The sequence below is a fragment of the Chinchilla lanigera genome, unplaced genomic scaffold (genome assembly GCF_000276665.1).
Source record: "Chinchilla lanigera isolate Chin_1 unplaced genomic scaffold, ChiLan1.0 scaffold00074, whole genome shotgun sequence".
Classification (NCBI taxonomy): domain Eukaryota; kingdom Metazoa; phylum Chordata; class Mammalia; order Rodentia; family Chinchillidae; genus Chinchilla; species Chinchilla lanigera.
The window spans coordinates 10,379,495-10,401,790 of NW_004955475.1; the positions used below are offsets into that span (position 1 = coordinate 10,379,495).

General features: G+C 36.8%; 1 protein-coding gene across 1 annotated transcript in view; it reads right to left on the reverse strand.

Annotated features, from left to right (window-relative positions):
* Positions 1-22,296, reverse strand: part of Tex11 (testis expressed 11) — a gene marked incomplete at its 5' end in the record, with an annotated part of 374,380 nt that overhangs the window by 321,787 nt on the left and 30,297 nt on the right.

Here is a 22,296-nt window from a genome sequence, read left to right on the forward strand (position 1 = left end):
TTTTGGTTTTTCTCCGGTACCAGGAACCGAACTCACGACCTTGCGCTTGCCAGGCAGGTGCTTTGCCGCTGAGCTAAATCCCCAGCCCCAAAAGTGCAATGTTTTTGAATGGTTATCAGTGAAGTGTGTACCATTGTCTTCATTCTTGTCCAAGTGCCAGAAATTTCAACCGTCATTGTTTTGCACCACCACTGCAAGTGCTGACATAGAAAAAGAGACAAATACTGTTTTAGAATTGTTATGACAATAGTTTCGACCTCTCAGAACCCACACACACACCCTAATATATCTTCCCTTGCCTCTCCTTCCTCAGTTCTTAGACTCCTACATTCAATCTTCTACTTTTACCTTGTTGCTGAAAACTGCTTTCTATAATCACTATTATGTTCCTAAATGCCAAGTCCAACAGCCTTTACTCCAACCTTTATTTCTCTGAAGCGCTAGCTACTGCTGATCATCTCCTCTAAGTTTTCTTCTCATACATGATCCACTGTAAGAATTCTCTTTTATCTCTGGTATGCCTTCTGTCCTTTTTGTTCACTCTACTTTTGATTATAACATCCTCCACCTCTCAATAACATATAAATTCTTGTGGAATGAATGGGCTTTCTTGTCCACACTTTCCTACATCCACGAATTGAGTGGTTCAATTCACATCACTGAATATAAATGCTTGCTTCCTCTGCAGTGTTTCTGGTATCTGCTCCTTCTTACCCAATGCTCTTGTAGCCTCTATAGTCCAGGCTCTCATCAGCCCATGTTTATACTGGGCTACCATTTGTTCTGTCCCTTTTTAATCCATTCTAAGTATGACTGGCATGTTACTCTTCACCTAGTGACACCTTCCCTCTTCCTAAGCACTTTCAACCATATTTTCAGAACATTTTCCTAAAAGGTATACTCAGGTTTTCTCAACCTGGCTCAAAATGTAGCTTTTATCATGCCTTTGTAAATATTTTCTATCAGATAGACTAGTCATTCAACATTCCTTAAACAGGACACACATTTCTGTCTATATGGATTTGCTCACACTCAAGCCTTTGCTCTCCTTAGAATATCTTCTGTCTTCTTCTCCACTTTTCTAAATCTAGTTATTCCTTCTGAATGCAAATCATGCCCTAAATCCTTTCCGTATCTTCCCTTATCAATCCAGTCTACCACAATCTTCCCCCTTTTCTACACTACTGTAGAATTTGTCTGTACCAGTATTTTGCCATATATTGGAGAAAGAACAGAAGCACAGCAGATGACCCTTGAACATAGCAGAAAGAGACACTGACAGACAAGATAAATGGGGAATCAATAGAAACATCAAGCTCTACAGTTATTTCTACAATGTTAAAAGTTTACAAGAGGGCTGGAGTGTGGCTTAGTAAAGCATGCACTTAGCATCATGCACAAGACCTTGGGTTTAATTCCCAGGACCAAATAATAATAGTCATAATAAAATAAGAGATTACAACAAGATGTGGTGGCACATGCCTTTAATCCCAATACTCTGGGAAGCTGAGGCAGGAGGATCACAAGTTCATGCCAAACCTGGGCAACTTAATTACTCAGTGAGGGGGCTGGGGATTTAGCTCAGCGGCACAGCGCCTGCCTGGCTAGTGCAAGGTCATGAGTTCGATTCCTGGTACTAGAAAAAAACAAAAAAAAAAAAAGTTACACAATGAGACTTTGCCTCAAAATAAAAGAAACAAAACAAAACAAAAAAGAGATGGGGATGTAGCTCAATTCAAAGGCAGAGAGTTCAGTCCCCAGTACTGAAAGAAGTAAATAAAATAAAATATTATAAATTGATAACCTGTAGCACAAGGGCAAACATGATGGAGACCACTATGAAGCAGCCCCGAGCAGGATTTAAATTAACCAATTGGCTTCTTATGTTTACTTGTGAATTTGTCCAAAGCCTAGGCCACTTGTCTGGAAGTGGGTGATGGACTCATAGTAAGTGAACCTCTGTGAATCACTAACACCTACTAAAACCTATAATGGCATATGAAGCCAGAAAGCCACAAAAGACAGAACAAGATCACAGCCAAGGACAGCTGGATATGATCTCAACTAGATAAAGATTATAGCCTCAGGCATCTCACTCCTGGGTGGATTAACTTAATCCCTACTAAGGATTAATTTAATGTCTTACTTGGAGAAGTCCTTGAGTAATTCTGCACTTCTTGAGTACTCGCCTCCCTTCTTCTGATAACCAAATAAATATGGGCCACCCAGAGCAGAACAGAACACCGTGGACTGGGTGGCTTCATGACAGAAATAATTTCTCATTAGTCCTTGGGGTCCCAAGTCCAAGATCAAGGGGGCAGCTGGGCTGGTCCTTCCTGAGGCCTCCCTGCAGGGAGAACCTCTTCTCACTGTCCTCACACGAACTTGCCTTTGTGATGGGGCAAAGAGAGCTCACTGGTGAGCTCTCTTTTGGTCTTAAACCTGAGAGAATCTCTAGTTCTGTGAGAGGGCTTTGATCCTCCTGGAGCTCTGAAATAATTCCATTTGCCTCTTTTTATTTAGCCATAATTGTACACTCATTTGGGAGATTGTGGGCCTGATTAGCCCTCAATAACTAAGGGATGTTATTAAACTACTACAAACAGAAGAGTATCCAACAGCCTACATATACAGTGAGGAAAAGTACATTTTTAGCAATTGTTATAAAGATGATGCTACCACATTACACAAAGTCTGTGTCTTACCTGATCTGTGCCACTCATTTAACACTTAATTTTTTCCATTTAAAAAATACATTCGTGGTCTATCTCCCAAAGTAGTTTATGATTTTTTTTTTGAGTCAAGGTCCCAATACCTTGATGAGGCTGGTCTTCAACTCCTGAGCTCAAGTAATCCTCCTGCCTCAAGCCTGTTCATTACCTGGGACTACAGATAAATGGCACTGAAGATCCAAGCATGATTTTCTTGAAGAAAGTGACCTTACACCTCCACTTATGTTATGGCTTGCATTTAGATGCCCCCCTAAAGTCTATGTGGTCATAGGTGGGGCTTTTCAGAAGTGGCTGGATCTAGGGTATGTGGTGCTGAGATCAAGGCTATGCTGGGATTGATCCATGCTGCAATGCTAGGATTAAGGCTGCCCCACCCCGGGTGTGAGTATTACCCATCCTAAGTGTAGGCAGCCTAGATACTTTATAAGGGACAGAAAGAATACCAGTGCTTGTTGCTGCTTGTCACTTGTTGCTTCTCACTTGCTGCTTGCTGCCTTATGGTATTCTGCTTTCTGCCTGCCATGAATTGTTTCTCCTCTGTGATGGTCCTTTACCATGCCACCCTGCTTTGGAGCCAGCCAACTAAGAATGGGAAGCTTTATAAACTGTGAGATGAAATAAATCTTTCCTCCTTTCACTTTGTGTATTGGGTATTTTGTTTCAACAGCAAGAAAAGTAACCAAGACAACTCACATACAGCGTTGAACACAGGATGTAGGTCATTTATTTGCACAATGCTCATGGTACTTAATTTTTGCTATTCTCATATATGTACCCCTTATCTCACCAACTAAACTATAATCTCCAGGAGGACAGGATATATGATTATTTGCATTCTCCACAAAACCCATCATAGTAATCTGTTCATAGAAGATACAGTCTGTTAAATAATTTAATAAATAATAAATAATTATCTAACTGGCTCAATAATATGGGCCTAGAGAACAATAAAGCCTATATAATCTCTAAGAAATAGCTCAAGAGCTCTATCGGGACAGAGGAACCCCACTAGCAAATAACACAACAATGGTTTTTAAAGAGGTCTTATGCCAAGCAGTTCTCAACAAACCCCATAGGCCAGTGGTGGTGAACCCATGCCACAGCAGGCTGCTATATCACTGAAAGCTCTAAAAGGTTCACTATCACTAACACAGGCCCTAATGGCAAGAATGTCATACAGGTGGAAATCAGCTTACAGCAAAAAGAATAGCCTTCACAACAACTTTTAAAGATATTATCACCAAAGTTACAAACTATATAGTTCTTATTATTGATCATAACTACTAAAACATTTAGCCAGCTAAAGAAGATGCTATTTAGAGATTACTATGTCCAACACTGACAAAATGCTACCAAGATTTTCTAGAAGCACAGAATTTAGCAGTAAAAAGGACAAGAGTCTAATTTCCTACCTAATGAAGGAATTCCTTCAACAATACATGATTCGTAAGTGTTTACACCCTTACTTGCCATCTTTAAGTGTCAAAAACTCATGATCTTAACAACAAAACTGCTCCATTACAGAATTAATATCACTAACAAATATTTACTCTATACATCCAGCTGAAATTTGTCTTCCTGTAAGTCCTACACAATGGTCTTAACTCTAGTTTGAGTTTAATTCATCTTTTTGTTTGTTTAGTTTTAGATTTTCTGTTTTGTTTGTTTGTCTTTTGTTTTGTTTTTCGAGACAGAGTCTCGCTGTGTAGCCTACACTCCAGGCTGGCCTCAAAGTCACAGTGATCCTTTTGCCTTAGCCTCCAGAGTGCTGGGATTACCAGTATGTGCTACCACACCTGGGTTTTAATTCATTTTTAATGACAGTACTTAAAATATTCAGATACTATTATTCCTACTGTCATCTTTTTTTTCAAGGCATACATCTCTATATTCTCCAAATATTTTTCACATGATGTATTTTCCATACCATCTCAATGATATAAAAATGTGACACCTAGAACTGAATACAATGTTCAAATTATGAATTAATTAACTGGTTCAAGGCCTGTCTAGATCTGGACACTAGCAACATAGTCTAATATTATGCTAGGTTTTGGTTTTGGTTTTGCAACTACATTATAGTCTTGATTTAATTTTGAACTTACAGACAGTTAAAACATGTAAGTCTGTTTATTTTTCAGAAGGGGTCTTGCTATGTTGCCAAGCTAGTCTGGAACTCCTAGGCTCAGGCAACCCTGCCTCAGTCTCCTAGGCACCTGGGAGTACAGGTGCACACAATCACACCCCAATTATTGGTCTTTTTCATAAAAACTATTATCAAGCCAAATGTGCCTCTGTTACAATCTAGTAAAATCTGTTGTCCATACAGTTGATTTCTTAACTGAAATATTGGCTTTTATATGCTCAGAGATATTAAGTGACTACCCAACTCATCAAGCAAGTTGGCAAAAGAGTTAAGATATAAAACCAAGACTACATATTAGCTTTGTAGTACTTACCTTAAAATAGTTTACCAAAGATATTAATAGATAAAATTACAATAAGGGGATGCATTTTGTGCAGTCAATCTCATTTGTAGTATAGGGAGCATTTGACTGAAAATCAGAAAATCTTAGTGCTGGTCTTAAATCTTCAACAAACCCCATAGGCCAGTGGTGGTGAACCCATGCCACAGCAGGTTGCTGTATCACTGAAGGCTCTAAAAGGTTCGCTATCACTAACACAGGCCCTAATGGCAAGAATGTCGTACAGGTGGAAATCAGCTTACAGCAAAAAGAATAGCCTTCACAACAGCTGATGAAATCATGTTCCATCTCAGAATCTCAGTTTCATCATTTTAAAAATAAAGGGATACTCTGATTTCAGCATCATACAATATCTGCATGTATCAAAACAACATTTGGTATCCCATAAATATGTATAACTTTTACATGTCAATTTTTTTAATCACAAGGAAAAATTAAACAAAACCTAATAAATGGGAAGACATGTTTATGAGACTACTTAATATTATTAAGATAGCAAACCTCCTTATTGATTTACAGGTTCAACTCTGTCCTTATAAAAATTCCACATAAAAATAATGGCTGTTTTCAATAGATCTGAAATTATTAGCCTCTGCAAACAGATAACAATCAGGATGAGGCAGAAACTCACATCCCAACATGGACAAAAATGCAAAATATGGAAACAGCTCTGGGTATAAACAGAAAAATCAGACAGTTGGCTTCCCCTAAAAAGATTTCTTCCTCCCTCCTTTCCAGAAAGGAATAGTGAGTAGAATCACCTGGGCTGAAAAACAGAGTTCCAGGAATACAAGTGAATGTAAATCACCCAGTCCTACTTCCGTGTGTCAGTCACTGGATTCTTATTATTCTAGTGTGACACAATATTCACAAGAAACATCAAGGAAGGCACACAGGGGCAAGTGACCAGGAAGTTGCCCCCCATAGTCCACCCACTTTTTTGGTTGTTGTTGTTATCCTCAGACTATGAGAAAAAAAACCTCTGGTTAAGTTGGGAATCATCAATAGTAGACTCACGTGCTCACCAGGCATGGTGGAGCATGCCTGTAAACAGCACTAGGGAAGCTGAGGAAGGAGAATCCCCATGAGTTCGAGGCCATCCTCAGCTACATAGTGAGCTCAAGGTCAGCCTGAACTGCATAGCAAGACACTGTCTAAAAAGTTTAAAAAAGAAAAAGAAAGAAAGAAAGAAAGAGGAAGCTCCTGTTCTAAGCTCATGTGTGAGAGTGGAGCATGGAACCTGCAGGGACACCTGGACAGTGAGCAAGTCCAGAGCCCCCCAGTGAGATACACACCAATGGATCAGAGCAGTAAATGTCATGTGCCATAATGGCTAACTGGAACCACTAGAGACAGCAAGGAGAGGGGCTGGGGTGGTGGTGAAGACAATGATTTGGAGCACAGCACCCCATCCTGTACCCAAGGGCTTGTGAAAGGAGAGAGACAGAGAAAAAAGGAATGCAGGACTCAGGAGAAGCCTTGGGCTGTCCCTGCAGCAACTGTAAAGGGTGTCACAGCAATTAGGCAAGCAACCTGGAGACATACAAGGTTAGCAGACATGGGCAGGCTGCTGAAGGGCATCCAGAATTGCTGGCTGAAGACTCTCACACCAACCCCCACATCCGGAGGCCAAGATCAGCACCACACCCAGCACCAATCCTACTGCAAAATTAGCAGGGCTACCTAGCACAGACTTGTACTCCAATTGAAACACTACCACAGAACTGAGACCAGAGGAATTTCATTTTTGTCATTTTTATTTTGTTTTGTCTACATTTCTGTTTTTTGTTGTGCTGGTGGTTTAGGTTTTTATCTTTGTTGTTTCTGTTTCATTTTGTTTGTCTTTTTCTTTCCCTCTTTCGTCAACTTTTTTGAGTTTTTTCATGTAATGAACCTTGTCACCAGTTTTTCTGGTTCACTTTGACATTCTTTGGATTTCTCCTTCATTCTTTCTCTTCTGTCTTCTTCTCCAGTTTCCCAAAGTGTGGGTGGTCATCCCTTATCCTTCACCATTGCTTCTACTATGTTTCTCTTAATTTATTTCTCTATTTTTCCCATATCACTCTTAAATTTGCCACCACAAGGTAAAACCACTCTGCTTAGGGAAAATTCATCAAGTTTTGCAAGTTCTTGGTTTATGCTGGATTTTGTTATATAACTATAGATCTTGCTCCCATGGTTAAAGTATGAAATTAACATTTAGCAGTTTCTCAGTTTCTAGGCTGCAGTTTATGCTACTGTTATTGCTAATTGCTCTACTTTAGCCAGGATAAAATCAGTTGTTTTCCCTTTTGTAACAACACTGAGATTCTATGGAGTTAATCATTTCTCTTGACCAGTGTGAAAGGACTGGGTTCTGGCCCAAATAAATAGCAAATTCTCCTCCCTAATAAATTAGGAAAGCAGGATTTTAGGACAGACTCAAAGGCCAAGAACAACCTATACCTAGAAGATATCTCCATGGAATAGTCATTTCCAAAGGAAGCCTCAATACTAGTGATAAAGCTACCCACCATAAGAAATTTATAAGTATCAATTCAGAAAATAAATACATTAAAAAATAGAAAATCACAACACACAGAAACAAAATGCAACTCAAGACCTCCACCCTACCCAGGATAAGTCCAGGGAACAATGAAATGGAGGATATCAGCAACCGCCCACATGAAGTTTCTGAAATGGTAGCACTAGAAGTAACAAAACAGATGAATGAGGATATTGAGGAAATCAGATAAAACATAATCATTCAGGTAAAAAACAAAAGAAATGCTGATCATAATGAAAGACTTGCTCAGTGAAGCTACAGTAGATACAGATTTTTTAAAAAAAGAAGAGCTAAAGAAAGTGATGGAAATCATGAATGCCCAACATAGCAAAGAAATGGAGTCCATGAAACATTCAGATATCCAAGAAATTTAAAATTCTACTAAAAGTATATGCAGCTGAATGAACAAGTGGAAGAACAGACTATCACACTTAGGAGACAGGAGTGCAGTTGGTGATCACGAAAAAAATATTACTATTTTTTGTCTTTTTGAGACACAGTTTCACTATGCAGTTCAGGCTGGCTTTGAACTCACTTTGTACCCCAGTCTGGCATCGAACTTGCAGAGATTCTACTGCCTCAGCCTCCCAAGTGCTGGGATTACAGGCATGCACCAACATACCTATTCTAACAAATATTTCTTAAAAATACCAAGTGACCATGAAAATTCAATTTCACAGCTTCAAGATGAGGCAAAGGAGGAAAAAAATAAGACTATTTAGGGTCAATAAAAAGCAGAACACAGTGCAAAGAACATAAAAAAACCTGTTCAGAGAAGTAATGACAGAAAATTCCCAATCATGGAAAAAGAATTTCACATACAGTAAGTGATGCATATAGAACTGCAATTAGCCATGATCGAAAAAAAAACTACCCTGAGGCATATAATAGTCAAGATTCCAGAAATTTAAAAAAGAACACAACATTAAAAGCTGTTCAAGAAAAAAAAACCAAATCATTTGTAAAGGAAAGGCCATTAGAATTAAGTCAATGAGAGCATGAAGTGAAGTGTTTCAAGTACTAAAAGAAAACCACCAGTCCAGATTAACATACCTTATAAAATTATCTTTCAGAATTGACTGAGAAATAAGATACTTCTATGACAAAGAACAAGTGAAGAAATTCATTACCACAAACTGAGCACTCCAAAATGTTCTGCAGGACATTCTAAAAAGAGATAACCAAGACTAAAATTCCATGAACCCCAACAGAATGAAGCCACCAGGCAAGAAAGCAATTAAACAGAGGGGAAAGAAAGGGAACCAACAGCAGGTAGATAAGGTGACAAGGAAAAATCAATACATATCAGTTATAATCATCAATATAGATGGTCTCAATCCACCAATCAGAAGAAACAGACTTCCAGAATGGATCAAGAAACAAGAGCCAACAATGTGCTACACACAAATAAAAACATTTAAGTGAGGGAGGATGCCCTGAGACCAGTGCCTCCCTTCCCTCTGCTGGACCAGATGAATCTTGGGAAGACGCCCAGAGAACAATTCCTCCCTTCCTCCATTGCAAGGACCCTGGTAAACTATGGGAAAAGTTCCAGAAATTGGCTCCCCCTGCCTCCACTGGGCAGGACCTGGTGGAAACCAGCAGGAACGTCAGTGACATAGTAGGGCTCCCAGCTAGGGTGTACCCAATGGACAGGTGGGACTAGGGGCAGGGAATAGTCTGAAGCAATAGTAACAATACAAGGTAGAAGATGAATTGGGACAGAGCAGCTGCAGATGGCAACAGCAGGAAGAGGGGACCAGATCATATCACAGCATCCCACCCCAACATGCAACAACCTAAGAGGAGACAGACTTCCAGTGGAAGAGGAACACAAAACTCGGAGCAAGGACCAGGAAGAGCCAATGGTGCACAGGACTGAGAACAACCCCTGTCTCTATCTGACAGTAGCACAGCAATGGGAGAGAGATGCTGAGAGAAACATGGTAAGTAGTGGGAGGCCACTAAGGGACATACAGAAAGTACTGGCTGAAGACTCTGGTCCAAGGCCCCCACATCTGGAGGCCAAATTAAGTCACAAACCTAGCACAAACTCTACTGCAGGCTTGGCAGTGTTATCCACTAGTTTTCAGCTCTCGGTGAGCACCAGAGGAATTTTGATATTTTTTATGTTATTTTACTGTTTTTTCTTTCTTTGCTGGTTTGTTTTATTCTTCTTCTTTGTCTTTTACCTATATTGCTGTTCTAATCCACTTGTTTTCTTTACCTCTTTCTTCAATTTACCTCTAAATATAATCATATTTCATATGAGTGAAAAGTCTCTCTAAGTGTTCTGGTCAACTTTGATAATCCCTTGCTTACTCCTTCATTCTTTCTCTTGTGCCTTGTCTCTAGGTTTTCAAAGCTTGTGTGTGATCATCCTTTGTCCTCCACCCTTGCTTCTACTTTATTTCTCTTCAATTATCTCTGTTCTATCCACTATGCTTCCACCACAGGGTAAAACCACTCTACCAAGGGGACACTCTATGCTTTTAAGCTGCAATTCACAATCCATTCTGTTATATAACTATACATATTGCTCCTATGGTCTAAGGTACAAAATTAATAGCTACCTCAGTTTATCAGTTTTTAAACTGTGCTTGATGCTTTAGATAGAATGTCATATCTGTTGTAATCAGGTGTTCTCACTTCTGTAACAATACTGGAAAACTCCAGGGTAAAAACCTCACCACACCTCAGCCACAAAGGGCTGGGGACTGAGCCAAACAGATATCAAAATCTCACTCTCAACTAACTGGGAAAGGAGAATCTTGGGACAGACACAAACCAAGAACCTACCACACAGAAAACACGTCCTTCAAAAACATACTTTTCCAAGAGAGGCCTTGGTACATGTGATACAGCTACCTAGTATAAAAACTTGAAAGGATCAACATAGAAAAAAAAATTTTTTTGAAATAGAAAACAGGAAGATACATACACAAAATGCAATCTCAGACCTCCAGCCCACACAGACAAGTCAAGGAGACAATGAGATAGAGGAAAATGGAAGACATACATCTGAACTTTCTGAAATGATAGCAACTGAAGTAAAGAAATAAATTCATGAAGCTATACAGGTAATCAGATCAGAAATAATCTCTGAGGTAAAAAAAAATGACAAAAATAATAAAGGAATTGCTCAGCAAATCTGGAGTAGATATAGATTAAAAATTGAGGACCATAAGAAAGTGATAGAAACCATGAATGAAAAATGTAGGTAAGAATTGAAATGCATGAAACAGATTTAAACAGATATTCAGGAAATTAAAAATTCCATTGAAAACTAGCAAAACCACTTAAACAAAACTGAAGATAGACTTTCAGACCTTGAAGACAGGATTGCAGCTAGTGATCATGAAAAGAAAGATCTCTTAAAAAATAATAAGGAATCAGGAAATAACAATTACTAGCTCCAAGATGATGCAAAGAAAAATAATATAAGACAGATAGGTATCTGTGAAAAGGAGGAGTCAACACAAATAACATAAAAATACTATTTACAGTAGTAATAGCAGAAAATTTCCCAAACATGGGAAAATAATCTAACATACAGATCAGTGAGGCATATACAATGCTAATTATCCATGGCCAAAATAAATCTACATCCAGACATATAATAATCAAGGTCCCAGAAATTCAGGATGAGAACAAAATATTATAGCTGTTAGAGAAAACAGCAGATCAACTATAAAGGAAAACCCATCAGAATCATGGCAGACTTCTCAACACAAACCTTCAAGTCAAGAAGAGCTTAGACTGCAGTATTTAAAGTCCTGAAAAAACCCAACTTCCAACCCACATTGATGTACCCTGCAAATTATCTTTCAGAATTAATGGAGAAATAAGATAGGAACATAACAAAGAACAACAGAAGAAATTCATGACCACCAAACCAACATTTCAGAGGGTGCTAAAACACATTCTACACAGAAAACAACAAAAAGGAACCACCAGGCAGGGCAAGCAATTAAACAGAAGGGAAAAGAGGAAAGCAACAGCAGCAGGAAAATAACATGACAAAGATAATCCAATATATATCAGTTAAAATCACCAATGTAAATGGCCTCCACTATAGTAGGCAATAGGGAAAGAACTTCTGTTTATTGATTTTTATTTAAATAATATAAATACTTTAAAGTTCAACATACTGATTGAAATACAAATGTTAATATGTGATAAGAACCTAGGAAATATTTTTAATATTCATGAAAACAATTTTGTTTTAAAATTAAGAACTATGAATCTTGTACAATAATTTCTTCCCTGAGGACTCTGAGCATTCTTATATTATTTCACATGTACTGAAGAACATTGTTGTATGATGCTTTGTGTAAGGTTATTGTGAAATTTTTATTGTCTTTATTTTTACCAAAGATTTCCCATAGTTTGAAGCATTTGAAGCAATAAAATACAAAAATAAAAAAAATGTAAATCACCTCAATTCATCAAGCAAAAGAAACAGACTGGCAGAATAAATCAAGAAACAAAATCCAACAATATGCTTTATACAAGAAACACACATAACTCAAAAAGAAATTCATACACTGAAAGTCAAAGGACAGAAAACAATACTCCATACAACACAAACCAACAAAAAAGCAGGGGTAGCTATTCTGTTTGCAAACAATGTGAACTTCAAAACTAAAATGACCAAAAGAGATAAAGAAGGTCACTACATACTTGTTAGGTGAAAATTTCAAGAGGAAGAGATAATAATCATAAATACATATGGAACAAATATGTGAGCATTCAACTCTATGAGATGAATATTAATGAGCATGAAAAATCAAATAAGCAATAACACAATTGTAATGGGGGACCTTAACACCCCACAGTAACAAGCATATAGATTAACCAGACAAAAAAATAAGAAAAGAAATATCAAAACTGAAGCAAATCTGTGAACAAATGGACTTAATAGATGTTTGCAGAGTGTTCCACACAAAAACATAAGAATACACATCCTTCCCAGCTTCACATGAGACGTTCTCTAAAGTAGACCATATGCTCATAGAACATGCTTAAGTAAATGCAAAGGAATTGAAACTTTTAGCTCATAGAACATGCTTAAGTAAATGCAAAGGAATTGAAACTATCCCATGCATATTATTGGACCATAGTGCAATGAAATTGGAAATTAATGGCAAAAGAAATGGCAAAAACTCCATAAACACATGGAAATTAAATAACATCTTCTTGAACAACCAATGGGTCACAGATGAAATTAAAAAAGAAACAATGGGTCACAGATGAAATTAAAGAAGAAATTAAACAATATCTACAATTTTAAACAAAAATATAAAGCTGGGAGTGGTGGTGCACACTTATAATCCCAGCACTCAGGAGGTAGAGGCAGTAGGATCAACCAATAACATATGCTGGCAAGACTGAGGGGTAAAAGGAACCCTTCTCCACTGTTGGTGGAAGTGTAGACTGTGTGCAACATCTGTGGAAATCAGTGTGGAGATTCCTCAAAAAATTAGGATTAGAGTTCTCATTCCACCCAGCTATTCTCTTGCTGGGTATCTTCCTAGAAGAATTTAAAAACACTACCACAGTGATACATGTGCACCCATGTTCATAGCATCACAATTTGTAATAGCTAAATCTTGGAAATAACCCAAAGGCCCATCAGTCAAGGAATGTATAAAAAAGATGTGGTCTTTTCATACAATGAAGTACTACTCAGCCATAAAAAAGATAAACTTGAGACTTTAAGAGGTCATTGGATGAAATTTGACACCATGCTCATAAGTGAAATAAATCACAGTCACATGCATAAACATTGTATTGTCTCCCTAGTATGAGAAACTGAAAGAATAAGTAAGGTCTGAAATGTACAATACATATTGTGAAATGGGAAGAAAATTGTTCAAAAGGAAGAACGGAACTAAGATGAGGGAAAGGAGAAAGGATGGAAAGGAAAAGGGGAAAAGTGCAAATCAATTATACTACTAATTTCTCTTATTTTATTGAAAAGAAAGGTTTGTGCTAATATTAATTGGTGAAAATTTTATGCCCATGTCTTTTACTTTTATCAACTACTTTAAAGATAATAAAAAGCAGGGGCTGGGGATTTAGCTCAGCGGCAAAAGCGCCTGCCTGGCAGGCGCAAGGTCGTGAGTTCGGTTCCCGGTACCGGAAAAAAAACAAAAAAAAAAAAAAAAAAAAAAAAGATAATAAAAAGCAATGTATTAACTATTGTTATTCTCCTATTATCTTGTTATGAAATTTTGTTTTTCCTTTTTTCCATAAAATAAAAAAGAAATAAAATGGAATGAACATCTACTAACTTCAAAGAAAAAAATAAATAAATAAAGTAGCATTGCTGGATAAAAAGTCAACACTCCAAAATCAATAGCATTCCTATACACAAACAACAAATTCACTGAGAGACAAATTGTGGAAACCACACTTTTCACAGCACCCTCAAAAAATGAAATACTTAGGAATCAATCTAATGAAGGAAGTAAAAGAACTTTACATTGAAAACTGCAGTACTCTGCAAAAGGAGGTTGAAGGGGATATCAGAATATAAAAAGATATTCCTTGATCTTGGGTATGAAGAACCAACACATTGAAACACATTGAAAATGGCCTTATTGTACAACTCCCAAAATTGTTGTACATATTTAATGCAATCCCTATCTAATAACCATTAATGTACCTCACAGAATTACAGAAAACAATCCTAAAATTCATTTGGAATGAGAGACACCTAGAATAGCAACAATGCAAGGCAGGGGACATCTCAATTCCTGACTTGAAATTATACAACCAAGCTACTGTGATAAAAACAGCATGGTACTGGCAAAAAAAAAAAAAGGAAAGGAGACTCAATGATAAGTGGAACAGAATAGAATTGCAGAAACAACTTCAAACACATTCAACCACCTTGTCTGTGACAAAGAGGCCAAACACCTTCACTGGAAGAAAGATAACCTCTTTAATAAATGGTGCTGGAAAAACTGGCTTTCCACATGCTGAAGATTGAACCTAGTGCCATATGTTTCACCATGCACTAAACTAAAATTGGGGTGGATTAAATATCTAAATATTGAAACAGAAACGCTAAATGTGTGGGAAGATACAATAGGTAGAACTCTAGAAGACATACATTTAGGCAAAGACTTTATGAAAAAAACCCTGATAACACAGAAAATATTACAAAGACTCAACAATTAGAATCTCATCATATTAAAAAGCTTTTACACAGGAAATGGAATCACCAACAGAGTGATGGGACCACCCACAGAGTGGGAAAAAATTTATCAATTGTTCCTCAGACAAAGGACTAATATCTAGAATATATAAAGAATTTTTAAAAAATCAAACCCCCCAAATTTAAAGACCCAACCCAAAAATGGGTATCTGAAATGAATAGATACATCTCAGATGAAGAAGTACAAATGGCAAATAATATATGAAAAAATATTCAATAGCACTGGTCATTTGAGAGATGCAAATTGAAACAACACTGAAATTCCATCTCACCCCAGAAGGAATGGCTATTATCATGAAATTAACCAATAACAAATGCTAGAAGGGCAGTGAGGAAAAAGGAACCCTTCTCCATTATTGGTAGCAGTGTAGACTGATGCAACCCCTGTGGAAATCAGTGTATAGATCCCTCAAAAAATTAAAAGTATAAGTTTCATTTGATCTAGCTATTCCCCTTCTTGGTATCTTCGCAAAGGAATTAAAAGCATGATACCTCACAATATATGCACACCCATGTTTACAGCAGCAGAGTTTATAATAGCTAAATGTTAGAAACAGCCTTAATGCCCATCAATCAATCAATGAATTAAAAAATGTGGATTTTTTATGCAAAAGAGTATTACTCTGCCATAAAGAAAGATAAACCTGAGATATTTCTCAGTAAATGGATGGACCTTGAGACCACACTCTTTTTTTGTTGTTGTTGATTTTGGGTTTTTTTTTTTGTTTTTTTTTTTTTTTTTTTTTTTTTTTTGAGACAGGGTCTTGCCATGCAGTTCATGTTGGCCTTGCTCAATTTGTAGCCCAGGCTGTGTAGGGGACAGTGACTCTTAGCATATCATTTTAAGACAGAATAAGTCTAGTCTTAATGCAAGCTTCAAAATGTGTCTTGAGAAACATCCGGAGGGGTTCTAAAGAATTAACTTTGCAGTCCTGACTTAGCCCTGGAATGCTTCTCCAAAGGCAAAGAACACCAGGGCCCAGATAACTAACTATGACCTTGCCTGGGTTGTTCCATCCTTTCCCTGGCCCTAGATAAACATCATAACCATAAAGGAAATGTATGGTTATCTAAAAGGGGACATATAAAACAGAGTACAGAAAGCATATATCATTGTGGTTGGGCTCATGACTGGAGCCTAACCCGGTTACGTGGCATAAGGAAAACAGCATGTGGCCAGGGCTACAACATTCCAATCTGTTACCATGGAAACCAAAAATGTACATGAGCTGGGAACAAAGGCAGGTCTATGTCCACTTCCCAGATTGGCAAATGGAAGAGGGTGGCTAGCCTCAAATTAATAAACTCTGTCTTATTCTTAATAGAGTTGGCCTCTTGTGGAATACAACCCAAATTATGCCATAACAGCTGGTCTTGAACTCACAAAGATCCTCCTGCCTCAGCCTCCCTAGTCCTGAGATTACAGGTGTGCACCACCATGCCTGGTGAGACCACACTCTTAAGTGAAATTAATTGGACACACATGTTGAACTATTGCACTATTTCCGTGATGTGAAAAATAGAAAGTGTAACTACAGATCAAAATATATAGTAGATATTGTGAAATAGGAAGAAAATAGAAAATATTCAATTGGGAAAGAAAACTACTGAGGTGGGAGAGGGAAAGGAAAGAACAAAAGGAAAAAATTGGAAACAAAAGCTTTTGTAAAGAAGGAGGATAAGAGTGGTTGAAGAGAGGGAGGGGAATGGGAAAAATAGAAGAATTAAGATATATCATCACATTCCATATGATGAATGTATGAATGTAATCATGTATTTCTAAATATTGTCAATAAAATTAATTTTTAAAAGCAAAAAAAAAAAACAATAGACATCACAGAAGCTCAACTCAAATATGAGCAAGCATTACCAAACAAGTGAGGGAAACCAATACCATGAAAAGACATTACCTTCAACAAATAGAATACCTGAGGAAATAGAATAAGGAGAGATAGGAGATGAAAACACAAAAAGAAAATAGTTATTTTCCTCAGCTAAATTATCATCTCAGTTAATAACATGCTTCTTTTAGTTTTCATTCTTTGAGATCATCAAACCCCAAAATGCAAATAAGGTGAGAAAAGTTGAAAGGCTAAGGGAGAAGAGATGTAGGAAAAAATGCAAAAGTATTAATATTCGTATCTCCACAAAATGAAAATTAAGGATATAATCTCCAAAACTGATGAAAAAAGAAATAAAAGCTTAAATATTTTATTTAATGTTTTGAAATGTAACCATCAGATGAACTAAAAACAATATAAATGACAAAAATTAGGAAGGGATAGGGGAGGTAATATAATATGGGATAAATAACCACCTATCATATTAGTAAATATATAAACCATGTACAAAGCTAATAAATCAATAATTATTGTTTTGGGGGTGTTTTGTTTGTCTTGTTTGCTTGCTTGCTTGCTTGTTTTAGTTCTGAAGATTGAACTCAGGGGACTATCCATATCCTCTACCACTTATGCATGCTATCCACACAGTGTACTACTGAACAGCACCACTAAGCCAAAATTAGGTTTATTTGGGGGGGGGAGGGAAGAACCACATTTCCCCAAAATTCTAAATGGAAGCCCTAACTTCATATACCTCAGAATGTAACTCTATTTTAACATAGGTCCTTTAAGAGATAATTAAGTGAAGGTCATTAGAATAGACCCTAATCAAATCATATTACCAATATATCAATATATCAAGAGGAAATTTGGATACACAAAGAGACACGAAGAACAATCACATATACAGCAAATCTGAAAGCCAGGGAGAGCATATTCAGAAGAAACCTAAATTGCTAACACCTTGATCTTGAACTTCTCACCCACAGAACTGTGAAAAAACACATTTCTGTTGTGTAAATTACTCAATCTGTGATATTTTGTTATGGCAGCCCTAGAAACCTAGTAAGTAACACAAGCATATGACTAAGATACATGGAGGCAATGATGAATATAAAAACAGAAATGGTTGCAAGAATAACCTGGAAATTAGCAAAGACATATTCACAAAGCAATTCACCGTAGCACCCAAATGTCCAACAAGGGAGGCTCCAACTGAATATATAAGGCACATCCATCAATTAACTACTACATAGCCATTTAAAGTTCAAAAACATCTCTATATTACTATAGTGTGATCACTAGGATATAACATTAAATGGGGAGAAACATATATGAAATGCTACCATTTATCTAAGAAAATATTGGTGGGGAAAATAGGAGTATATATTTGCTTGTATTTAAAAACCAAAACAATAAAAAATACAATAGTTATCTACAAAGAGAAAGAGGGAACAAAGTAGAGGAAACAGATAAGCAGGACTTACTTAAATATACTTTCTTTAGATTTTTCTTGGGAGTCCTGTAAATGTTTTACATAAATATAAAACAAATATCAATCAAAATGGAAAAACTAATCAGTAAAAACTGAAAGTAAATTGAAACAAATGGATCTAATTAAGTTGGAGGCTTACTCACAAAGAAAGGAATTATTTCAGGTAATCTTGAGTTTTTAATTTTTAGGGGATTTGTTGTTTTTGTTGCTGGTGTTTTTTGACATGGGTGTCTCACTATGGTGCCCGGGCCAGCCTTGAACTCCTGAATGTCTCTGATCCTCTCACCTCAGCCTCCTGAGTCAAGTATTTTTTAAAAAGTTTGAATAATATTCAAACAATATTTTGACTGTACATCTGTCAGAATATATGCTAAAAATAAGAGAATTATAAAAAATTCTGGCACTTGGGGTTTAGTTAGTGGTAGGGCAGGTGTTTAGCATATATGAGGCCCTGAATTCAATCCCCAGCATGAAAAATAAATTCTTTTTAAAAACATATTATTAGCAATAATATTGATATTACTATATTCTGAAACTGTTATACACTTTTAGGATATAAGAAATGATTCACTGTATTAATATTTTTAAATCACCAAGACTGTTAGTGCCAGAGAAAAGAAATACAAATATAAAGTCAAGGAAGCTAAATGCAAGCCTAAATAAATATTGGAAATGTTAAGTATATATTAGTTGGCTTTCTCGTCACTGGAACAAAACACCCAACACTCACAACTTAAAGGAGAAGTTTATTTTGTTCAGTTTCAGTGGGTTCAGTCCATGGTTGGCTGGCTCCAAGGCATAAAAACATGATGGAAGGGCACTGTAGAAGAAAGCCATTCAATCCATGGCAGCCAGAAAACAGAGAGAAAGAGAATCCAAGGGCAAGAATGCACCCTGCCAGGCCAGACCCCCACCTCCTAACAGCACATTCAGTTATAAACTTATCAACAGATTAATCTACTAATGAGTATATCACCTCCACAAGGCCCCACCTCTGAACACCTGAGACTTTTAGAGGATATTTTAGATCTAAGCTACAACAAAGGATAAAGTTCTACATTTTCTTTTTTCAAAAATATGTATTTTATAGCTTTGTCCACTACACAGATGTAGAAACAATGTAAGATGCAATAACAATGGTCACTTGTAATATCCAGATTGTGGTTTCTGGATAACAATCCCCTCTAAAAGGAAAACAGGACTATTTAGAGGAATGGTTAATTCCAGGTCTAGGACAGGAAATATACAAGATGAGTCTGGATATCTTGTTATATAAGGACTTAAAAAAAAAACCTGTTAGACTACTGGAGTCATGTCAAAAGGAGGAGTCTCCTACTGGTATGTCAAGAATAGAATACTGTGCATCAATAAACATAACAGTAGATTGAAATTCATTAAATATATTAAAAATCCATGAGTTCATGACACTTTTGATGGAGGATACCCTGGGGATTAAACCCAGTACTTTGTGCATGTCACAGCAATACCTTTTTACAAACTTACTTAGGCCTGTGACTGTAGCTTAGTGGTAGAGTGTTTATTTAGCATGTATGAGGTCCTAGGTTCAATCCCCAGCATGAATTTTTTAAAAACAAAACAAAAAAACCCCTATGTGGTCATTAATTAAAGACATCAGAGAACCAATTCACTATTCTGAAAATAACTAACTAAAGGGCAAGAATTAAGCATTTATTCTGGCTTTCTTTGTTCAAACCATACCTCAGAGTAACCAGGTAATCAATGAAGGAAAGTTTCTCGCTATTCCAGTTAATAAACCAAGAAGGAATGCAGAATTAGAATATCTAAATCCCTACAAAAATAATGGATCTGGAACAATATTTGTCATGAAGCACCACCCCAGCAAAAAAAAGAAGTAAGTGGGTATTAGTGCCTCCTCATGCAAATACACCATACTACCTACAAATTATTCCAACAATACTCAAACCTGAATCAAAACGAGCTTCTTGATCTAACTACCATTTTACAGAAAACAAGGGAGAGAGGGGACAGAAGGCTACGTTTTAAATGTTGCCATGTTGAGGACCCAATTATCAGAATCCCGAATTTAGAAAACTCTATAGGACAGAAACCTGGTTTTTTCAGCAAATAAATATGTTCAATAGAATTTTTTTTCAAAAAGAAGGAAACATATGGCTTATGCTTATAATCTCACGAGGGAGGAGAAGTGCTGTGAGTTCGAGGGCAGCCTAAGCTACATAGTGAGTTTAAAGTTAGTCTGGACTACATAATGAGACCCTGTCTCAAAAAAGCAAAAACAAAGACTAGTGTTAATAAAATACAAGGTGAGAACCTTCTCTGGTCTTGATTCTAAGAAACCAACTGAAGAAAGAGAAAAGGCAAGGGAAGGGGCCTGGCTATTTAATGATTTTAAGAAATCTTTTTTAGGTTCTATAAGGTCTGATAATAGGTATTGGGTCTGTTGAATAAATAAATCTTGTCTTTTAGAGACACACAGTAAAATGTTTATGGACGAAATTGTACAATTTAGCTTGTCAAAGTAATGCAAAGGGGCAGGAGTTTCCTGTTCGGGGAGATACAGAAGAAATAAGATCATGAGTTGATGATTATTCCAGCCAAGTAATGGGTAAATGGGGGAATCGTTGTACTATCTTAACTGATTTTTGTGTATGCTTGAGCTTTTCCATAATAAAATACCCTTTTAGGACTGGAGGTACAGCTCAGAATGCTTGTCTAGCATGCACGAGGCCCTGGGTTCAATCTTTAGCACCATCAAAACAGTTGTTTTAAAATACTGGGGAAAATATTTTTCTGTCTTAAAATGTACTTGCCTCAAGGGACCAAAATGGCAGAGATAGAGAAGGATGGAGCAGAAACTGCTGTTTTTAATTACTTTCATTGCTTTTCTGAATAACTTGATTGTACATAAATGCACATATGCATTATGGGGGAAATACATGTTTAAATTATTCAGTTATTTATCTCTTTAGCATTGCAATGCTGAGGATCAAACTCAGGGACTTGCAAGTGCTAGGCAAGCACTGAGCTACACACCTCCAGCTTAAATTTAATTTTTTTAAATAACAAAAACACAAAGAGAGGACTTCAGTTCGAGCCATGATGAAATAGTTTGATTCAAACTGGCCTTCCCACTGAAAATATATTTATAAAAGCTGGACAAAATATAAGTGTTTGAGGGCAATGAAGTGGCTGCAATCATTGGAAGAAGGGAAATACACAAGGAAAACCCTGCATTCAATCTAGCTTTATTATATCACATATGATATGTGAATTATCAGATAGTAATCCTAATATTTACAGTGGCAAACACTCCTAGTGCATATTTATCTACCCACATTATAGTTTATAAAGCACTTCTCACAAAAACTATACCTTTAACCCTATAACACTCTAAGATGCTATTATTCTCATTTTACAGATGAGAAAACCATGTAATCTTCCAAATTCACATAACTGGTATTCAAGTCACAGATCTGGTATTAAACCTAGGTCTCCCGACTTGAAAGCCTGAACTTCTGTTGAGTATAGCAGTATGCAGCTGCAGCCCCACCTACTCCACAGGCCAACACAAGAGGGTAACTTGAGCTCAGGAATTCCAGACCAGCCTGGGCAACAGAATAAGGCCTCAAACTAAATTAACACTAATTTTGGGGCTGGGGATTTAGCTCAGCAGCACAGCGCCTGCCTGGCAAGCACAAGGTCGTGAGTTCGATTCCCGGTACTGGAAAAAAAAAATTAACACTAATTTAAAGGGGAAAAAAATTCTTTACTCTTTTACTTACTTTAAGAGTTTAAAATTTTTCATTAGAAAAATCTATTAGACAAGAGTAGGAGTGTCTAGGAAGGGGGAAGGGTACAAGGGAGGGCAACGATGAGATAGATATGATCAAAGTATGTTGCATGCACATATGAAGATGCCACAATGAAACTCAATATTCTGTAAAATTAATGGCCACTTATTATATATATATA